The sequence below is a fragment of the Carassius carassius genome, chromosome 46 (genome assembly GCF_963082965.1).
Source record: "Carassius carassius chromosome 46, fCarCar2.1, whole genome shotgun sequence".
NCBI lineage: Eukaryota > Metazoa > Chordata > Actinopteri > Cypriniformes > Cyprinidae > Carassius > Carassius carassius.
In genome coordinates this window covers 5,185,103-5,204,583 of record NC_081800.1, presented here as the reverse complement: position 1 = coordinate 5,204,583, position 19,481 = coordinate 5,185,103, and the positions used below count along the sequence as shown (strand labels likewise).

Genomic DNA, 19,481 nt, shown 5'->3' with positions numbered 1-19,481 from the left:
TTGTTCTGTTGTTATTTCATTCCTTGTTGTTGTTATTAGCACTTTCTAATAACTGGACTGTTGTTTTTTAGCGTCTGATGTTCGTTTTCCTGCTATTGTCTGGCATAGATGGCCCCGGCCTCCTTAGAGCGCGTCCCTCCCACCTCCCTGAATCCCCCAGCCCTCCCTTCAGCACCAAACACACACACACTCTCTCTTTCCTCTCCTTTTCTTCCTCCGCTTGCAGCTTCAGACATTTGGGGAATCCTGAAACAAGTTGTTCCCACAAAGAGCCATTGCCGACTTAGTGTAAGTAGACTCTGAATGAACAGAGGACACATAAACTTTTCACTAAGAGCCTTGATATTCCTGCCCTTCTGTGTGCGCTCCTTCATGTCTTTCGCTGTGGACACTGACTGCGCTTGCTGAACACCGTGAGACTCAAGATTATGGACATAGAGATGCTGTAGAGTCCGATACGCTGCATGTACCCTTGACTTGCTGGTGAGTGTCTTGATATAAGATCCCTCTCAACAGCTATCATTTGATTTGACAGGAAGCATCATCAAGAGCTCGCTTCAACTTTTCCTTCAAGTTTCGTCTAGTTTCCACTGAGTTTTGTGACATCTCGGTCCTGTCCAAGTCATTCCTGTCAGGCTTTCTCAGGCTGTCTTTCCTCCCCCGCTGCCTGGGATCATTCGGAGCGCCTCGACTCAGATTACTGGCTTCCTCCTGTTGTTTGCGGCTGCAGGTTTTCTCCTCCGTGCTCTGGCTCCACGCTCCCACGCTCTAGCGCAGAGGGGAAGGAAAGCGCTGATAAGAGTTTAGGAGTCCCAGGCAGAGTGGCTTTCGTTAGCTGCCTCGATGTGCGTGTGTGCGTCTTAAAAGGAGGGGAACTTTTAGCAGCATGTTTTCTTCACTTGTTGTGTTGTTTTTGGAGGTAACGTTTCTTTTTGTGGGTGGAGGGGTGCGGAAATTGGAAACAGACCCAGCCTGAGTTGAAATGAGTCAGTCTGCATATGTGCATCGTTGTCAGTCTGGGACAAATAACAGTCCCATGACCTAGAAAAGGGAAAATGAGAGATGTCTCGAGATGATAGACACTGATAGATGAGATGATGGAACTCTCAGGAGGTTTTAAATGGCTTGGATGTAATTTGTAATATTTTGGGTTTGAACAGCGGAAAGGGAGGATAAAGAGATGGTGAGGGATGGTGCATGTGTGTTCTTGGTTGGTGGAATAAGATTTAATATCGCTGTACGCTCTAAAAATAAAGGTTCTTGAACAAAGGTCCATTATCAAGTGTTCTTGAATTGGCTATAATGTTTATTATAGGTTCTTCAGATGGGTGTGTTGGTTTTGGGGTTCTTTAATGCAGGAGTAGATGTTTTCTAAAGAATTAGATCTAAAAAACTGTCATAAGGCTGTAAAGGGACCGGAACTGGAATGAGTAATAATTTACCGTAGTTTTGTCTCGTCATGGACATACATAACAAGAAGTTTCTTTATTGAAACTGAAAGATGCATTCATTGAGAGTTTTCTCAAGGATTTGATCATTTTGTGGACATGGCAAAGCTAATGGTGGAGATTTGAGAGGAAATGCCCTCTTCTCACATCCATGAGGAAGTGGCCTTGTGGCCAGCCTTGTGATGCATTCATCCCTCAGACTGATGTAGACGCCTGTTTCCCCAAAATCTCATGGCTGCTTGCTTTTGTCTATGTGATATGCCCATTTTAACATCGAAATTGGGAAGTAAACATGTAATCTGTTGAAGTCTTTAGTTTTGAACTTTAAAGAGAGAAGCTCTGGTTATGTGTGCTGCCAGTTTCTGCTGAAGTAGTCAATGGATAGCATGTCTTAATCCAACGTGATCTGATGATAATTCATATGTATTCGTAAAATGTGGTTCTATAAAATGTACATTTACTTAAGTTTTTTAAAAGGCACTAAGACATATTTTCAGCATTTAAACATACAAAACTAATGTATTGGCGACACCTAAAAATGAATCCTTATGAAATTGCTGCATTAATTTTATTGTTATTGTTTTTTTAGTTGTCATATCAATGCCCTTGTTATTAATTTCATTATTAACTTTTTTACTTCTTTACTTAATATGAAAGGATAAAAGTTTGTTCGGTTCTGTGTGATTTCTTCTGCTAGCTCATTTCCAAGAATAGGCCTACATAATATTAAACAAGACTTCACTTTAAACCCTTAAAAAAAATGTAAAAAAATTAATCCGCAATCAAAATTTCTCCGACATGCTGTGACTGACAATAGAATTCACCAAAAACGCAACATAGCTACGAAATGAAACCAGTATTATTTGTGCACTGTAATCCAAATCTTACGAATCCATATGACTGTGAGGAGCAGACCCAAATCCAAGCCTTTACTGTGCGATCTTCATCCCGAGCAGCAAGTCCAGTGACTGTAAACAGCAAAGCTTACGCGGACTGACGCACACTTTTATACTGTTGCCACTTCAAACGACATAAGGATAATCAAACGCTCATTGGCTCTCGCCTGCATTCATCACAGATTGCAAAATGCTGTGTTTCTGGTGGGGTGTGTTTGATTGATGCAGGCGCGTAAATGATAAATAATAAGTAAATTGTATACGTTTTTTTAGCTAAAAAATACGTAGCAATTTGTATGTTTTAAACTTTGAAATACGCGTAAATTGTACGTTTTAGCATCAATAAAAACTTACAGAAATGTACGTTCCATGCTTGTAAATGAAACCAAGCTGCATAATCCCTGAAGACCATACCCTGAAAATTGTAAATGATTGCAAGACATCCGGTAGCTTCTGAACTAATATGAAGTTCAAGTCAGATTTGCTCTTTGTACGGTCAGTGTTTTCAGAGCGATTAAGCTTCTTTCAAGTGGCCTGACATTCCCAATTTTCAAAGGGTGTTCATTTACACACATTTTTAAAGCATCTTCCTCTCATTATCTGCTCTCTGATGTACCCTTGTCTCTCAGGAGCGCCTGTGTTATTAGTGATAAGATTAAGTAGTGGTAGCTTTTCCTGTCCTGAGCAGGAAGAGTTACTCTCTGTTCAGCTGCTGGCTTGTCCTGTATCCATCCTCTCATCCACCGGGAATATCACTGTAGTGTTGAGGGCAGCCCTCATCCAGCTGTTGGCAACCGTACTGATCTGCCAGTCCATCTGGATGGCCACATGCTGCAAACTGATATCGCTCTCATTATTTAGGTAGCAAAGATAAAATCAGCTTAGACGTTTACAGCCCATTACTTTAAAAAACTTGAAAGTGTAATATAAAATATGTGTCTTGAGAAAAAACTCTTTAAACAGCAGTATAGAATCTGACACGTTAGCCAATTAGAAAGCTTGGAGGCCATGGAATAAGTCTGTGGCAGGACTACCTTTGTGTGCAAACAATGCTAAACAAATATGCTGATAATGCATTCTGGGTGAGTATTAATGTGTTGCTGAATGGTGGTTAAGGTGTTCATGTTGTTAACTTGTTGATTGACTGTTCTAGATGCTTGCTAGGTGTTCTGGGTGGTTGTCAGGGTGTTGCTAGGTGTTCTGGGTGGATGTGAGGGTTTTGTTCAGCGGTTGCTAAGTGTTCTGGATGGTTGCTAGGAGTTGTATGTGGAAGTTAGTAAGTTGTAAGCTGGTTGCTTGACTCTGCTAGATGCTGGTATTCTGGGTGTTTGTTTTAGGTGTTGTTAAATAGATACAAGGTGTTCTGGGTGGATGTTAAGATGTTGCTGGGCATTTTGCGTGGGTGTTAGGATGTTTCTGGGCCATCTGAGTGAATGTTAGGATGTTGCTGGGCCTTCTGAGTGAGTGTTAGGATGTTGCTGGGCGTTCTGAGTGAGTGTTAGGATGTTGCTGGGTGTTCTGAGTGAGTGTTAGGATGTGGCTGGGCGTTCTGAGTGAGTGTTAAGATGTTGCTGGGCATTCTGAGTGAGTGTTAGGATGTGGCTGGGTGTTCTGAGTGAGTGTTAGGATGTTGCTGGGCGTTCTGAGTGAGTGTTAGGATGTTGCTGGGCGTTCTGAGTGAGTGTTAGGATGTTGCTGGGCGTTCTGAGTGAGTGTTAGAATGTGGCTGGGCGTTCTGAGTGAGTGTTAGGACGTTGCTGGGCATTCTGAGTAAATTTTTGGATGTTGCTGGGTGTTCTGAGTGAGTGTTAAGATGTTACTGGGCGTTCTGAGTGAGTGTTAGGATGTTGCTGGGCATTCTGAGTGAGTGTTAGAATGGTGCTGGGTCTTCTGAGTGAGTGTTAAGATGTTGCTGGGCGTTCTGAGTGAGTGTTAGGATGTTGCTGGGCGTTCTGAGTGAGTGTTAGGATGTGGCTGGGCGTTCTGAGTGAGTGTTAGGACGTTGCTGGGCATTCTAAGTGAATGTTAAGATGTTGCTGGGCATTCTGAGTGAATGTTAGGACATTGCTGGGCGTTCTTAGTGAGTGTTAGGACGTTGCTGGGCGTTCTGAGTGATTTTTAGGACGTTGCTGGGCGTTCTGAGTGATTTTTAGGACGTTGCTGGGCATTCTGAGTAAGTGAGTGTTAGGATATTGTTGGGTGTTCTGAGTTAATGTTAGGACGTTGCTGGGCTTTCTGAGTGAATGTTAGGACGTTGCTGGGTGTTCTGAGTGAGTGTTAAGATGTTGCTGGGAGTTCTGAGTGAGTGTTAGGATGTTGCTGGCCATTATGAGTGAATGTTAGGATGTTGCTGGGCGTTCTGAGTGAATGTTAGGACGTTGCTGGGCGTTCTGAGTGAGTGTTAAGAGGTTGCTGGGCGTTCTGAGTGAGTGTTAGGATGTTACTGAGCGTCCTGAGTGAGTGTTAGGATGTTGCTGGCCGTTATGAGTGAATGTTAGGATGTTGCTGGACGTTCTGAGTGAATGTTAGGATGTTGCTTGGCATTCTGAGTGAATGTTAGGACGTTGCTGGGCGTACTGAGTGAGTGTTAAGAGGTTGCTGGGCGTTCTGAGTGAGTGTTAGGATGTTGCTGGGCGTTCTGAGTGAGTGTTAGGATGTTGCCGGGCGTTCTGGGTGAATGTTAGGACGTTGCTGGGCATTCTGAGTGAATGTTAGGATGTTGCTTGGCATTCTGAGTGAATGTTAGGACGTTGCTGGGCGTTCTGAGTGAGTGTTAAGAGGTTGCTGGGCGTTCTGAGTGAGTGTTAGGATGTTGCTGGGCGTTCTGAGTGAGTGTTAGGATGTTGCTGGGCGTTCTGGGTGAATGTTAGGACATTGTTGGGCGTTCTGAGTGAGTTTTAGGATGTGGCTGGGCGTTCTGAGTGAGTGTTAGGATGTTGCTGGGCATTCTGAGTGAATGTTAGGATGTGGCTGGGCGTTCTGAGTGAGTGTTAGGATGTGGCTGGGCGTTCTGAGTGAGTGTTAGGATGTTGCTGGGCGTTCTGAGTGGATGTTAGGATGTTGCTGGTGTTCTGACTGAGTGTTAGGTTGTTGCTAGGCGTTCTGAGTGAGTGTTAGTATGTTGCTAGGTGTTCTTAGGATGTTGCTGGGTGTTCTGAGTGCATGTTAGGATGTTGCTGGTGTTCTGACTGAGTGTTAGGTTGTTGCTAGGCGTTCTGAGTGAGTGTTAGTATGTTGCTAGGTGTTCTTAGGATGTTGCTGGGTGTTCTGAGTGCATGTTAGGATGTTGCTGGTGTTCTGACTGAGTGTTAGGTTGTTGCTGGGCGTTCTGATTGAGTGTTAGGATGTTGCTGGGCATTCTGAGTGAGTGTTAGGATGTTGCTAGGCATTCTTAGGATGTTGCTGGACGTTCTGGGTGAATGTTAGGATGCTGGGTGTTCTGAGTGGATGTTAGGATGTTGCTGGGCGTTCTGAGTAAGTTTTAGGATGTTGCTGGGGGTTCTGAGTGAGTATCAGGACGTTGCTGGGGGTTCTGAGTAAGTTTTAGGATGTTGCTGGGGGTTCTGAGTGAGTATCAGGACGTTGCTGGGGGTTCTGAGTGAGTGTTAGGATGTTGCTGGGGGTTCTGAGTGAGTATCAGGACGTTGCTGGGGGTTCTGAGTGAGTGTTAGGATGTTGCTGGGTGTTATGAGTGAATGTTAGGATGTTGCTGGGCGTTCTGAGTAAGTTTTAGGATGTTGCTGGGGGTTCTGAGTGAGTATCAGGACGTTGCTGGGCGTTCTGAGTGAGTGTTAGGATGTTGCTGGGTGTTCTGAGTGAATGTTAGGACATTGCTGGGCGTTCTGAGTGGGTGTTAGGACATTGCTGGGCGTTCTGAGTGGGTGTTAGGATGTTGCTGGGCGTTCTGAGTGAGCTTTAGGACATTGCTGGGTGTTCTGAGTGAATGTTAGGAGATTGCTGGGCGTTCTGAGTGAATGTTAGGAGATTGCTGGGCGTTCTGAGTGGGTGTTAGGATGTTGCTAGGTGTTCTGAGTGGGTGTTAGGATGTTGCTAGGTGTTCTGAGTGGGTGTTAGGATGTTGCTAGGTGTTCTGAGTGAGTGTTAGGATGTTGCTAGGTGTTCTGAGTGGGTGTTAGGATGTTGCTAGGTGTTCTGGGTGGATGTTAAGGTGTTCTTAAGTGCTTACTAGGGTGATTTGGGTAATTGCTTACTGGCCTGTTCTAAAATATTATCTTTATGACACACTTTCACCCATTTTTTCAACATTCATGACAAAATTAAGTCTGAAATGTAAAAGAAACTCTATAATCAATAGTTTTAGTGATGATTACCTTAGCAGCACCACAAAATAATATGGTCAGCCCTGGAAATGGGTGACAGGATATCTGATATCCAGCCAGCACTCATCAACATCCAGCTTACATGAAGACCAAGGGTCAAGGGGGGGGGGGGAGGTGACCTGACTGCACATCCTTTTAGACAAAGATCGATGCTTAAAGCCCTCCATTTCCAGACACGTGTCCACATCAATAGCCTAAAAGAGCCCATCTGCACAATTTTATAAGTAATAAACAAATCTTTGAAGTGATATGAAGTGGAGTGATACTGTTTTCCTGTTATTTCAGATGAAACTTTATTTCACCATTTTGACAAAATGGAATGGAAAGGCATCAGTAGGTGGCACAAACACTTTCTAACCTTTCAGAGAACTTGGAATCCATCAGCTGTAATCACTCACACAAGCTGCCTGGACATATTTGCTGGAGACGCAGAGAAATATTTTCTTTGCATGGCATGATAGTGTAGCTCCATACTGGGCAGGATATGAGAAAACTATATTTGTCCTTAACAATTTTGGGATTGTCCAGTGTGGTTTGTTTGTAAAGTCGTAGGGAAGGTTCCTCTCAGATCTGGTCATGTGTTTGATGCCCTCCTCTGGTGACTTCAGTGAACTGAATAAATAGGAAATGTCTATAAATAAGAGCATGGAAAAGCCTCTAGCCTCTGTTATGCTTTCAAACCACAAAATGAGACACTGAGTTTACGTGAAATACTTGACAAACATGTGGTGGTTTGCCTCCGATCAATTTCCTGTTGAGCATTAGGTGATTGTTTCCGCCTTTCAGCATAGGTTGAGTTACACAGGAAGTAAATGCTGAGTAATTTTGTGCATTATGATTGTCATTTTATCCAGTGACCTGGTGACCTTTTGTGATGCAGCAGTGCTGGTTTATTCTTTATTTTGTGTGCACCAAATATCACTGTATGTGTTATATTGTATGTATTTCTCATCTAGTGTCCAAGATACCAAAATCTCAATATGAATATACTGTATGAATATGAATAATTTCTAATCAGATTCTTAGAAAACCAAAGTCAAATCAGCCCAAATAATTTCGAAGCACTGTAATTAATCTACGTTAAAACTATTATTTAATCTCACTTGATATTTTGGTCACACATTAGTTTGCTGCTTTAATATTAGTAAGGTAGTTGTTAAGTTTAGATATGGGGTCAGATTAAGGATCTACAATATGGTTATGCAGAATAAGACATTAATATGTGCTTTATAAGCACTAATATACAGACAATATGCTAGTAATATATATGCTAATAAGCAGCAAGTTAATAGTGAGAATTTATCCCGAAACTAAAGTATTACCAATATTTTCCTTATCAGTTTTGGAGGAACAACTTTACATTAGGCAATTTCCTCTGAGATGTATACTGGACGTAATTACATTTCTCATAGGTTAAATTTGTCATAAGTGCAAACTTGTTTGCCCAGTAACCATCTCAATGTCAACACCATCTCAAGCTTTTTCTCTAAATTAGAGGATATTATTATGTTTTGCGCTTCCTTATCAGACACTAAACAAATGTTAAGTACAGTAGGGAAAAACCTGCTGATGGCAGGCCAAACCTTTCCTGGAAAAACACACATGAAAGGCCAATTATTAATAAATTATTTCCAGGGAAATTATTACTATAGCACTCTGATTCATGATGAAAATGCTGTGAAATCATAACAAATAATGTTTTTATTGTACGGATAGACTTGCAACTTTAATATTAATCTTTCAGACCAGACATGGGTTAGTTTATCACGCATAACCCCAGGTCTGTTTTGTATGGATGTCCATTTCCTCTACAGAAATAAAAAATACAATTAGTAACTGCACCTTTTTATCTCACTGTTTTTTCTTGCAATTCTGAGTTTATATCTCACAAATCAACCTTTTTTCTTGCAATTCCAAAAAAAAAAAAAAAAAATCTAATTGTGAAATTGGTTGACACAAACATTTAGTTCTTAGAAGCGAATTCTGTTTTTTTTTGAGAAATAAACGTGCAAGTGCAAAAAATAAATAAATAAAATATTCTAAGAACAGATTGCAAAAAGTTGCAATTGTATTTTTATTTTTACCTTTTAAGTAAAAAAAAAAAAAAAAATTTTTTGGAGTATCTTCCACTTTAAAAAAGTAGTTTTCAAAACAGAAATTATAAGTCAATTTTTTTTTCTTAGAATTTTGAGAAAAGTCCAACTTTTAAAAGTAATGTGTGTGTGTGTGTATTCATTTTTTTGGGTTAATAAAAATGACATTATAATTATAAATATTTGACATATATTTTTATATATTTCAACATTAGGGGCAGACACTGGATGAGGGAATAAAAAGGAAGTGAATGATCTGGATTTGGTATTAATGGACCTCTATCTCCTGCCTCTGTCTCTTTCTTCTCTTTCGGTCTACAGGTGGCATTTTTTTCTGACCTGTCTACACTTTTACCACTTTTTCTTTTTCTTTTCCCCACTTTGCGCCTGTGCTGGAGGGCTGACTGTTTCCTGGACGTGACTCAGAGCATGACAGGAACTCGCATGCGTTACTCATGCTCTTGAGGCTCTCCATGTATCATCACCGCACCGCTGTCTTGCGTGACATGACTACTGAAACTGACGCGTAAAGCCATCCAGGATTCCATTGTGTCACTCTCTTGACCATGTCTTCCACTCTGGTCATCCACGTCTCGATTTCATGTGCAAAGACATAGAAAACTATTTCAAGTTGGACGAATGTTCAGTACTGGACTGAAAGTGCCTGACTTATTTTTGTAAACATTTTTGAAGCATGAAGAGGTTTCATATGCCTACTGTTAAACTGTGGAGCGCTACACACGTCAAGGGATAACTTGCAGTCGATATTTTCTTTCTGAATACATGATTTTTTTCTGGCACAGTTCATCAGTACACATGATACTTTTTGTATGACGTCACCTGACCAATAGACAAATAATTGCTATACTTCTGTGGGAGATCCAACATTTATAAAACTTTGCCAGTAGTTAAAATTAGAAAAATTTGCAATTAGGATGTGTCGAGATGTGCTCAGTTCTTTTTCACTTGAATAAATGTCACATTTTAGAAGTAAAATAAGTTACATATATATATTAAAACAATGAAGGCTGTAGTTACAACAACACAAAAGGTTTTTACAAGTTGCAGTAGATACTGTTATTCTCTAATTAAAAACCATCTCTACAAGCCAAAAACGGTTTACATGTATACATGAATTTATCTAAAGTGACATTTTCAGAGAGAAGTAATTATTACAAGAAACAAATAAAATAAAATAAAAATAATAATATTGACTAAAAAAAAATATATACATATATATATATATATAATATTAATATTAATATTAAAGGCAACATTTTACAGTATCTCATTAAATAAAATACAATGAAATAAACTAAAACCAAAACTTTATAAAATGAAGAAATATAATAAATACATAAATAATAATAAAACAGAAAATATAGAAAATTAAATGTAAATAATAATGATAATATTTCAGTGATATATTATCAGTGATATAAAAGTGCTTCAGAAGATGTTAAGTTTATAGCTGTAATGTAAGTGTGACCTTTCACTGATCTGTTGTTTGGCTTGACCAACGATTTCAAGCTCAGTCTTTCAATACGGCAGCTTTTAGGTGTTTTTCCTGTCTGTGACAGATCTCAGAACTAAAATACGGTAAGGACGACTTCAGTTTAACCACTGAAAGGAGCTGATGAGCGTTAGCAAGAGAGGACGAGAAAGAGCGAAGACGAGTAGAGACACAGCCCGGGGTTATTTTTAGCCTTTCTTTCCACCTCTTCCACCCACCTTTTCAGGATTGTTGTTGTTGAAAAAGGTGGGCCCGCTGTGGAATGATGTCAAATGTTGTCAGTGGAGGTACAGCACGTCCACCTCAGAGCTTCCTGGGAATTACCCTGCGTCGTCTCGAGCTCTTTCGCCATCCATATCGCTCCGCAAACTGAAATCTCACAACAGTTTCCACTCGGGAAAGTCTGCATCTCATAAAGCCATATGAATGCATTTATGGTGGCTTTTTCCATCATACTTGCTTCTATTTGACCGGTTTTATTAGTGCAAAAAAGTGACTAATATCTGTGTCTTCTTTCACTGTGTTTTCTAATTCTAATGATTAATGGCCTCTTTTTTGCTGTTAATCCATTTACCACACTTTCAAAACAAAACAGTTGTTTCCCTGAATTTAGTCTTTTTGTGGAGTTCCTCATTCTAACCTAGAGGTTCCCATATTTATATCTGTCTTGAAGCATCCTGTAAATCTGTCTAGAGATGATTTTTGGGAATTTAAGAAAGAAAAGCACAATACTTCTTACTTCCTAAAAAAACCCATCTGACATTTAAAGGAAAATGAACATTTGCTGAATATTTATTCACCCTCAGGTCATCCAGATGTAGATGAGTGTTTCTTCATGGAACCAGATTTATAGAAATGTAGCATTACATCACTTGTTCACCAATGGATGCTCTGCAGTGAATCCAAAGTCCAAAGTACACACACACACACACACACACACATATATATATAAATATATACACTACCAGTCAAAATGTTTTTTTTTCAAACCACAATTATTTATTTATTTATTTTTTAGAGCAGCAAATAAGAATGATTTCTGAAGATCATGTGACACTGAAGACTGGAGGAATGATACTGAAAATACAGCTTTGATCACAGGAATAAATTACATTTTAACAATATGTATTCAAATAGAAAACAGTTATTTTACACTGTAAAAATATTTCACAATATTACTGCTTTTGCTGTATTTTGATATCAAATAAATGCAGGCTTTGGTGAGCAGAAGAGAATTAGGTTAGGGATTCTTTAAACAACATAAAAAATCTTACTGTTAAATTGTTTTTGACTGGTTACATATATATATATATATATATATATATATATATATATATATGTATGTATGTATATATATATATATATATATATATATATATATATATATATATGTATATGTATGTATGTATGTATTTATGGACTGTTTGAGTGTTTTTCTTGAAAAGCCCCTCAGTTCGCCCGGTCTATGTTTCCTCCGTGCTGTAATGCAGCACAGACTGGTCTAATGATGTGCTGGTGGTCTCTGATGTAGGTGAACTTCAGAAGTGAAACAGTTTCCAGCAGCAGTAACTGAACTCTGAGCACCGCAGTGATACGCTTTGAGCTGCCCACACTTACCCACACACCCCAAAACACTGGAAGGAGAGCGTGGAAACACTTCAGATATGTCTCTCCTCACACCTCTTTTTTTTCTATATGCATTGTGCTTTATTGACTATTAAAAAAGAGAGCAAGAGATTGTTGGCCACCGTTTCCAGTAGCAGAAACCCAGTGCAGTGACCTGTGTGTCACTGAAAATGAGTGCATGTGCGTGGTTAAGTGTACACTGTGTTGTGCAACTGTACTCATTAGCTTCAGTATTTGAGTTAAAGGCTCATAATGTGATAATGGCTTGTTTGAGGATCATTAGAGTAATAGCAGCCACAGAATGACCTCTGACCTTCATACAGTGTTAGCACTTTAATAATAATGATTAACCTAGCAAAAATGTTCATTGTTGTACTAAATCACTAAAAGTAATTACACACTGTGTGATATATAGAGAACGAGACGGGTAGGCTGTAAAACAGTAACATTGTGAAATATTATTACAATATAAAATAACTGCTTTCTGTTTAAAGATACTCTTAAAATGTAATTTAATCCTGTGATTAAAGCTGTATGTTCAGCATCATTCCTCGATCATTCTTCAGTGTCACATGATCTTCAGACATTTTTCTCATAGGACGATTCACTGCCCAAGAAACATTTCTCTGAATAAAATTAAGTTGTTTTATTAAAATAAAAACAAATGCTAAAACAAATGTTTTTATCAAATCTTTAATTAGCATTTCATTACAATAATATTCATATTTTATATAAATAAATGCATCATTTATATGCATATCAATAATAATAACAATTTAGAAAACAAACAGGATTTGTGACTTATGAGAGAAAAAAAAATCAATCTGAGCCAAAAACTGAGCCAAATCAAACCATTATGAAGCTTTTAAAGAGTCGGTTCACCAAAATTGACAGCTTAATGCAATGATGCAGTTTTTATTATTATTATTATTCTTTCTTTCTTTCTTTTTTGTTCGCTGAACATCTTATTCATGCTTCCGCTGTGATCTCTAAGTGTCACTGTATGGAAAAGAGCGGTGTGAAGATATGCCTCCTTTTGTGTAAAAGGAGAAAGACAGTCATACGGGTTTGAAATGACACTAGAGTGAGTAAATGATGGCAGATGTTTCATGTTACTGTCGTGTGCATTTTCTGTTCGAAAAAAGACTCTGAATTAGGTATAAATCTATTGACAGAACCACAAAGATTTTCATTTGTGTAAAATGCACACGACAGCGGTAAAACCGCGTCACGTGGCATTCATGTGAGTCACCGCTGCAGTCATTATGAATGAAAAGATTCCCCAACACTGTGCTTAACCTTTACCACTTCTCCCATGCATGCTTTTTTCCTTTTCTTTTTCTTTTTCAGGGCTTGCAAAGAAAAGAAAAAAAGAAGAAGAAAAAAAGGTTTCAGGTTTCACATTTTCACATGAAAAAAACCAACAAAGCAGAAATAACTGAACTGAAATCAGTTCCAAATCCCAAAATTCCAAGATCTTGAATCCCTTCCAAGATTCTTGGAATTCTGCACCTCCCACGAGGCTTTTGTACATTTTTAAACTCCTGACATGGGATTTTTAATTAGCGACTGGAGGCCAGTCTCAGCCTGAAGCCAAAGTAAACTGTCAGACACAGTGGTGCTGTAGTTTGTGTTTGCTTTGCCTTGCTTTAGTCATGTTTGAGTCACGTTATCTGAAGTGTAACGCCGCTCCGCACCCCACCCTCAAATACTCCTCCCTAATAATCCCCATTCCCATCACACACACACACACACAATCCTTCTTCTTCACACTCTTTTCTCTCCACACCCTCTCTTTTCTCTTTTGCTTGCACTCCATCTCTTTTCCTTAAGTTCCATCTGTTTTTTTCTCTGTGTTTTTCGTGCCTCTCCCACTTGTAGCTCTCTGGCCCCGTTGCCCTCTCTCTCTCTCTCTCTCTCTCTCTCTCTCTGTCATTCTTCAGATTCCTGCAGGGTTCTTAAGGGACAGACGCTACAGCATTTATTAGTCTTAGTTAATGTTAATTTCAACATTTATTAAAAGTTGTATTAATGCACTGTGACCTTACATGAACAAACATATCTTTATTAACTAACATTTACAATGAAAATTCAATGTTATAAACATCATATTTAATATTAACATATGAGAAGTTATTGTAAAGTGTTAACGTAAACGACCACAACGGTTTCTCTAAATAAATAAATTAATAAATAAGAAAGCATTTTTGCAACTGCAAGTTCAGGTTCGATTCCCAGGGAATACACAGACTAAAAAAATGCAACCATAGTTGAATGTAGCTTGTTACTATGGAAGCTTCATTCCACCACAGGATTAATAAAATAATAATACAAATAAAATATAAAAAGTTGTTGCAACTGTCAGGTTCATGTTATGTTCAGTGGTGTCATCATCGTCTCCTGGTTCCTGAGTGGTTTGTTAAAGTATTCTGTGTTTGAATCACACTCATATTCTTGTTTATTTGTCAGAATTCTGACTTTTTTCTTTCAAGTGAAAATTGCAAGATATAAACTCAGAATTGATATATAATAGTTGACTGCCAAGGGATTTGTTTCACATGGAGAGATGGGGTAATTATTACCAGAGCTTCTCAGTGATTTTAACCTGTACTGAAAGTATGAATCCAATCAGAATGTTATTGATTGAATTAATAAATCGTTTGACCAGACCTAACTAAACTTATAAGCAAGTATTATTATAAACATATAAGCAACGTAGTACACACGTAACAACAGGGAAGTGACCAGTGCATGAATGAAGTTATGCCACCCACTTCTGGAAGTTTTACTGGGATTTCTTATCCTGTGCGGATTGGCCATTAATATTACAGACTGAACGGTGAAGTGGTCCAAGAAAAAAAGTCCAAATGTGAGGTGTAAAATCTAAATCAAGAACAAAAAAGGTCAAAACTGTGGGATGTAAACTTTTGGGAGATAAATAGCTGCAATTACCTTTTTAAGCTTCCATACATTATGGATAAAAGTGTCAGCCAAATGCACAGATGTAAATCTACATTGATGTCATCAGTAAAGGGTGAAGCGAGGCTGAGAGCTGAACTGCTGGGGTCTGTGCATGACTCTCTGTTACTGTCTGAGAATCCGATTAAAGCTTATCAATGGCTGCTATTATAACAGCAGAAATCCCAATCAAACCTGCCACATTAGCAGAGAAACACAGCCATGCTTTCACTGCATCTGTGTGTGTTCGTGTGTTGTTTTAGAGGAAGGTAGTGTAGCTGAAATTGAAAGAGCACATTGAGGCACAGAGAGATGTAATCAAATCCAGCATTCCCAGCCTTCAGTTTCCCAATGTGTGTGTGTGTGTGTGTGAGAGAGAGAGAGAGAGAGACATTCATCTTACTATATGAAATATTCTTGATTTAAAAACATCCTATCGAGACTCTCGCAATGCTAGGATGTGTTTAGTTGTTGCTATGCAGTCATTAAGGTGTTCTGAAGAGTTGTTCACCCCTTCAGTGTATTTCTGCAGGGATTTGGGCTGTTTTATCTCCAAATTGTTAGTCCAGTCATACCTGAGCATTAGTAATAGTGATGCTTGGCTTAACAAACACCACAGAGACTAATCACAGAAAAGATGACTGATCACTTTACTGATCAGTGCTGGATGAAAAGCATCACTCATTGCTCAGAAGTGTTGAAATGAATCTGTGTTAGACTCTTAAACTGCTCTAAATCAAATCTGTTTTAGCCCCACAAAATGTGAACCACGAGTGCTGCATCCTGTGTGAATTTGGACTGACATATGGCTGTTGGAGAGAATCTCAATAGCATGAAACTTAACCTAGCTTCAGTTTGTGCTTGCCGGCTGGATTAAGAAAAGTGAATAAAGGTTAACAGCCTGTCTTTGAAACTCTGTTAAACCAGTGGTTGAAGAGAAAATATCAGTGTTTGCAGAGCATATATGCATGCTGTATGTCAGTACAATAATAATACTGATAAAAAATACTTTTATTCAACAAGGATGCATTAAATTGATCAAAAGTGACAGTAAAAACATTTTTGGTGAAACTTTCTATTTCAAACAAATGCTGTTCTTTTGAACTTTTTATAAAAAAAAAAAAACATGTTACTCAGAGTACTTTTTATATAACTAACATTTCAATTTTAAATTAAATTAAATTAAATTAAATAATATTTATGCATTTAGCAGACGCTTTTGTCTAAAACAACTTACAGTACATTCAGGCTAACATTTTTTACCTAACGTGTTCCCTACGAATCAAACCCACAACCTTGCGCTGTTAACGCAATGCTCTACCACTTGAGCAACAGGAACACTAACTCTTTACCTGTGTATTAAAGGAATAGTTCACCTAAAAACTTAATTCTGTCATAATTTACTCCCCTATAATTTACTTTATTTAATTTATTTATTTTTACATTCAGCACAAATAAAAAAATCTCTCACAAAGCAAGTTTGAATCATTGTTTTGCTCATAAACATGGGTAAATAATCTGATTTGTCATTTCTGTATGGTAGTGTGACTGAGAGAGGATGAGCTCTTCCTGTGATCAATGAACAAAACATTTACACTCAGTGTTTTTTATAATGCACTTCAGAAACTTTAAAGCACTACTGCACGCAACAATATTCAAGATATTTGCATGTCAGTAATGTCTGATATGTAGAAGTTCTATATATATATGAAATTCAAAGACTTATAGGTTTAAAATACATTTTGCATTGTTTTTATTTCTAATGCAATTATTCATAACAATTTATGTTATCACCACATGAGTGAAATGTTGGATATAAAAATGAAATTTCACTATATAGTATGAGATTTCCTCCTTTCTGCTGTAGCACTCGAGCTGAAATGAACTCAAATTTATGCATAAACATGTGATTCATGTTATCCAACATCCATGATTTGAGAATCTTGTCCTTTCAGCACAAAGGAATATCACATGGTCACAAATTTATTTACAATTGATTAGTGACCAAGAAGTTTTGATGAATAAACGTCTGGTTTATTTTATGTAAAAAAAAAAACCTGGATCTCACTAGATGCTCTGCGTTTATGTAGTCTTTGCATTCAATACAATACAATAAATGTTAAAAGGCTAAACGTGCTGAAAGTCAAGGTTTTGCTGGCAGTGTAGGAGAGTTTGCTTTGACGTGTGTGTGTGTGTGTGTGTGTGTCGCCTGTTCCCCTGCTGTGGTGCTTCACTGTCAGATCATGGTCTTGTTATTTTCAGCTTCTGCTGGATATGATTCAGACTGAAGGACTGTGTGATTATAACACACACACACACACACACACACACACATAAATGAGGGTTTCTGGTAAGACTGTTGGGATCCCCCAGTTAGAAGAGTATTTTAGTGCAGCACAACACTGCTTAAGTTTCATTATATGTATGCAGTGTGTGTATGTGCGCGTGTGTGCGCACGTGTGTGTGTGTGTGTGTGTGTGTGTGTGAGCGTGTGTGTTTGAGGGTCTTTGTTTGTTTTCTCTGCTCTGGAAATGATTTAAGTATTTAAATAGCATTGTGATTTTATGTGCTGGAACCTGCTTCACTGTCATGTTTGGCTACACGTACAGCAAAGGAATGGAAAAGTGCTGTATTAGCTTCTTTATAACAATCTTAATGTTCAAAACAAAGTATAAATTGTTTTGTTTTTTTTCATAGCAGCATGCTCATAAAAATGCTGGATGGGTGTATGATGGCCAGAACAGCAGTCTAGCTGCACGTATGTAGATTTTGAGACACAGCCAGTGTAAGGTGGTGACGAGAACTGAGCGATCGGGCCTCACAGAGGAAACCAGAACCCCACTGGAGACCGACACTGTGTGTCCTGGTTTCTGAGAAACGGGTCATGTAGTGGTTTCAAAGCGTGTGCGCGGCGCGTGAATGCTGACCAGTTCTGTTTTACTGAGAAAGTCTTAAAGAAAAGAAAAAAGACATGCACTGAAAGTGCATATGCACATAATATACATTTAAATGATCTTGCATCATGCATGATTGCCTTGCCATATATGCTATCTTTGGTGGAGATCTCAAGGTTTCCTTGCTACTGCTACTGAAAGATTAGATAAAATTCTTAGTGACTTGAAAATGAGATATAATGTCAAACAATTTTAGTGAATGTGTTAAAACTTTTATTTGAACATTCAGTCACATATTTGCAAATTGCATGAATAAATTGCATTACATATCTACATATCAAATCAAGTAAACTACAATCTTATATTATATAAAGCTAAATAAACTAAATTTTCAAGCAAAATATTTAATACAAAAAAAAACATTTTGTTTTAAAAAGCAATGCATAAACAGTTTAGAATATTTTAACACTACTGCTTTTCAATTTTCAAAACATTGCAAACAATAGCAATGTTCTTACAATTTAAAGTAACTGTTTTCTAGTTTAATCAATGTATTCCTGTGATGGTAAAGCTGAATGTTCCGCATCATTAGTACTCCAGTCTTCATTGTCAAATGATCCTCCCGAAATCATTCTAAGTTACTGCTCAAGCTGACAGTGCATTGTTATTATGAATCTTTTATTTGAATATCTGGTGCTGTTCATTTCTCTGGACTCCAGCACCTGCTACCGGAGCACGGCGTGGTTTAGATCGGATGCTGTAGTTACAGAACTCTGAAGTACACTAGAGTGCAGTGTGGATGTGACTGCAGCCTCGGCCAATGAAATAACAGAGAAGGAAACAATGCGACAGTGCAGGCGTGAGACGTCGCACGCTATTTTTGGAGAACCCCGCCCACATTTCTATTTTCGTCCGCCTCAGGGGCGGGGCTTAGCGAGAGACTTGTAATAACTCACTTTCTCCCTCTCGCACCACTGCCGAACATCGCTGCTGGGCTTTTTAATGGATGTCACACAAGCTTTAACAGAAGAATCATTTGGACCTTAAAAACAAGACGCAAAGTCTTCTGCAAAAAGAAGAAGGAGTTTAACACAACGAGCTGTTGCATGAGTTTATCTTTCATCACGTAAGGTACAGGCTTGTCTTTCACACTATAACGTGTCCTGTTGCTTCAGTCTTTATAAGGAAGTCAGTTTGCATGGCTTTTTCAGTATGCATTCTGTAAGCTCGGCATGATTTTACTGTCGCTTATTTTGATAGCGATGCGTCAGTCTATTTTGAAGGATTGCTGTAAATGAACTATTTACATATTTATGTAAACCTCTCTGACTTTAGATTTAATAATGATGTGCACTGTCTCGGTGAAACTGATGCATCTAAAAAATAAGTTTAGAAACAAAGTGGAAATGAAACCCAAACAGACCAAGAAACAAAACAAAACAAAAAAAGTCGTCTGTCTCAAATAGCTCACGAGAAGCTTTGTAGTTCTCAATACTGACTCGAACTCAAAACCTTTCAGTTTGCGTGCAGTTTGACTTAAAACAGTGTGACTTGCCTAACTAGAACGCATTTATAGGCGTTTAGTGATGGCCAAAACTGTCTAGGTAAGTTCAGTCAAGTTTACAGCGCATTTTATTGCTTGAGAGGTTCATATCAGACCCAGAACTTATCATGAGAAAAACCTGTGCCAAAATACCATAGTTAGATCACTGT

General features: G+C 38.4%; 1 protein-coding gene across 4 annotated transcripts in view; it reads left to right on the top strand.

The window, feature by feature from the left end:
- The first annotated feature begins 217 nt into the window (after positions 1-217).
- LOC132129452 (histone deacetylase 7-like) overlaps positions 218-19,481 on the top strand; it is an 81,958-nt gene continuing 62,694 nt past the window's right edge. For 2 of the 4 annotated variants that reach the window (XM_059541068.1, XM_059541067.1), the window contains exon 1: positions 218-483. The gene's annotated coding sequence lies outside the window, so the exon portion shown is untranslated. Of the gene's footprint in view, positions 484-18,727; positions 18,900-19,481 lie in introns of those variants that run through there. The other 2 variants (XM_059541069.1, XM_059541066.1) reach the window with 1 other exon arrangement.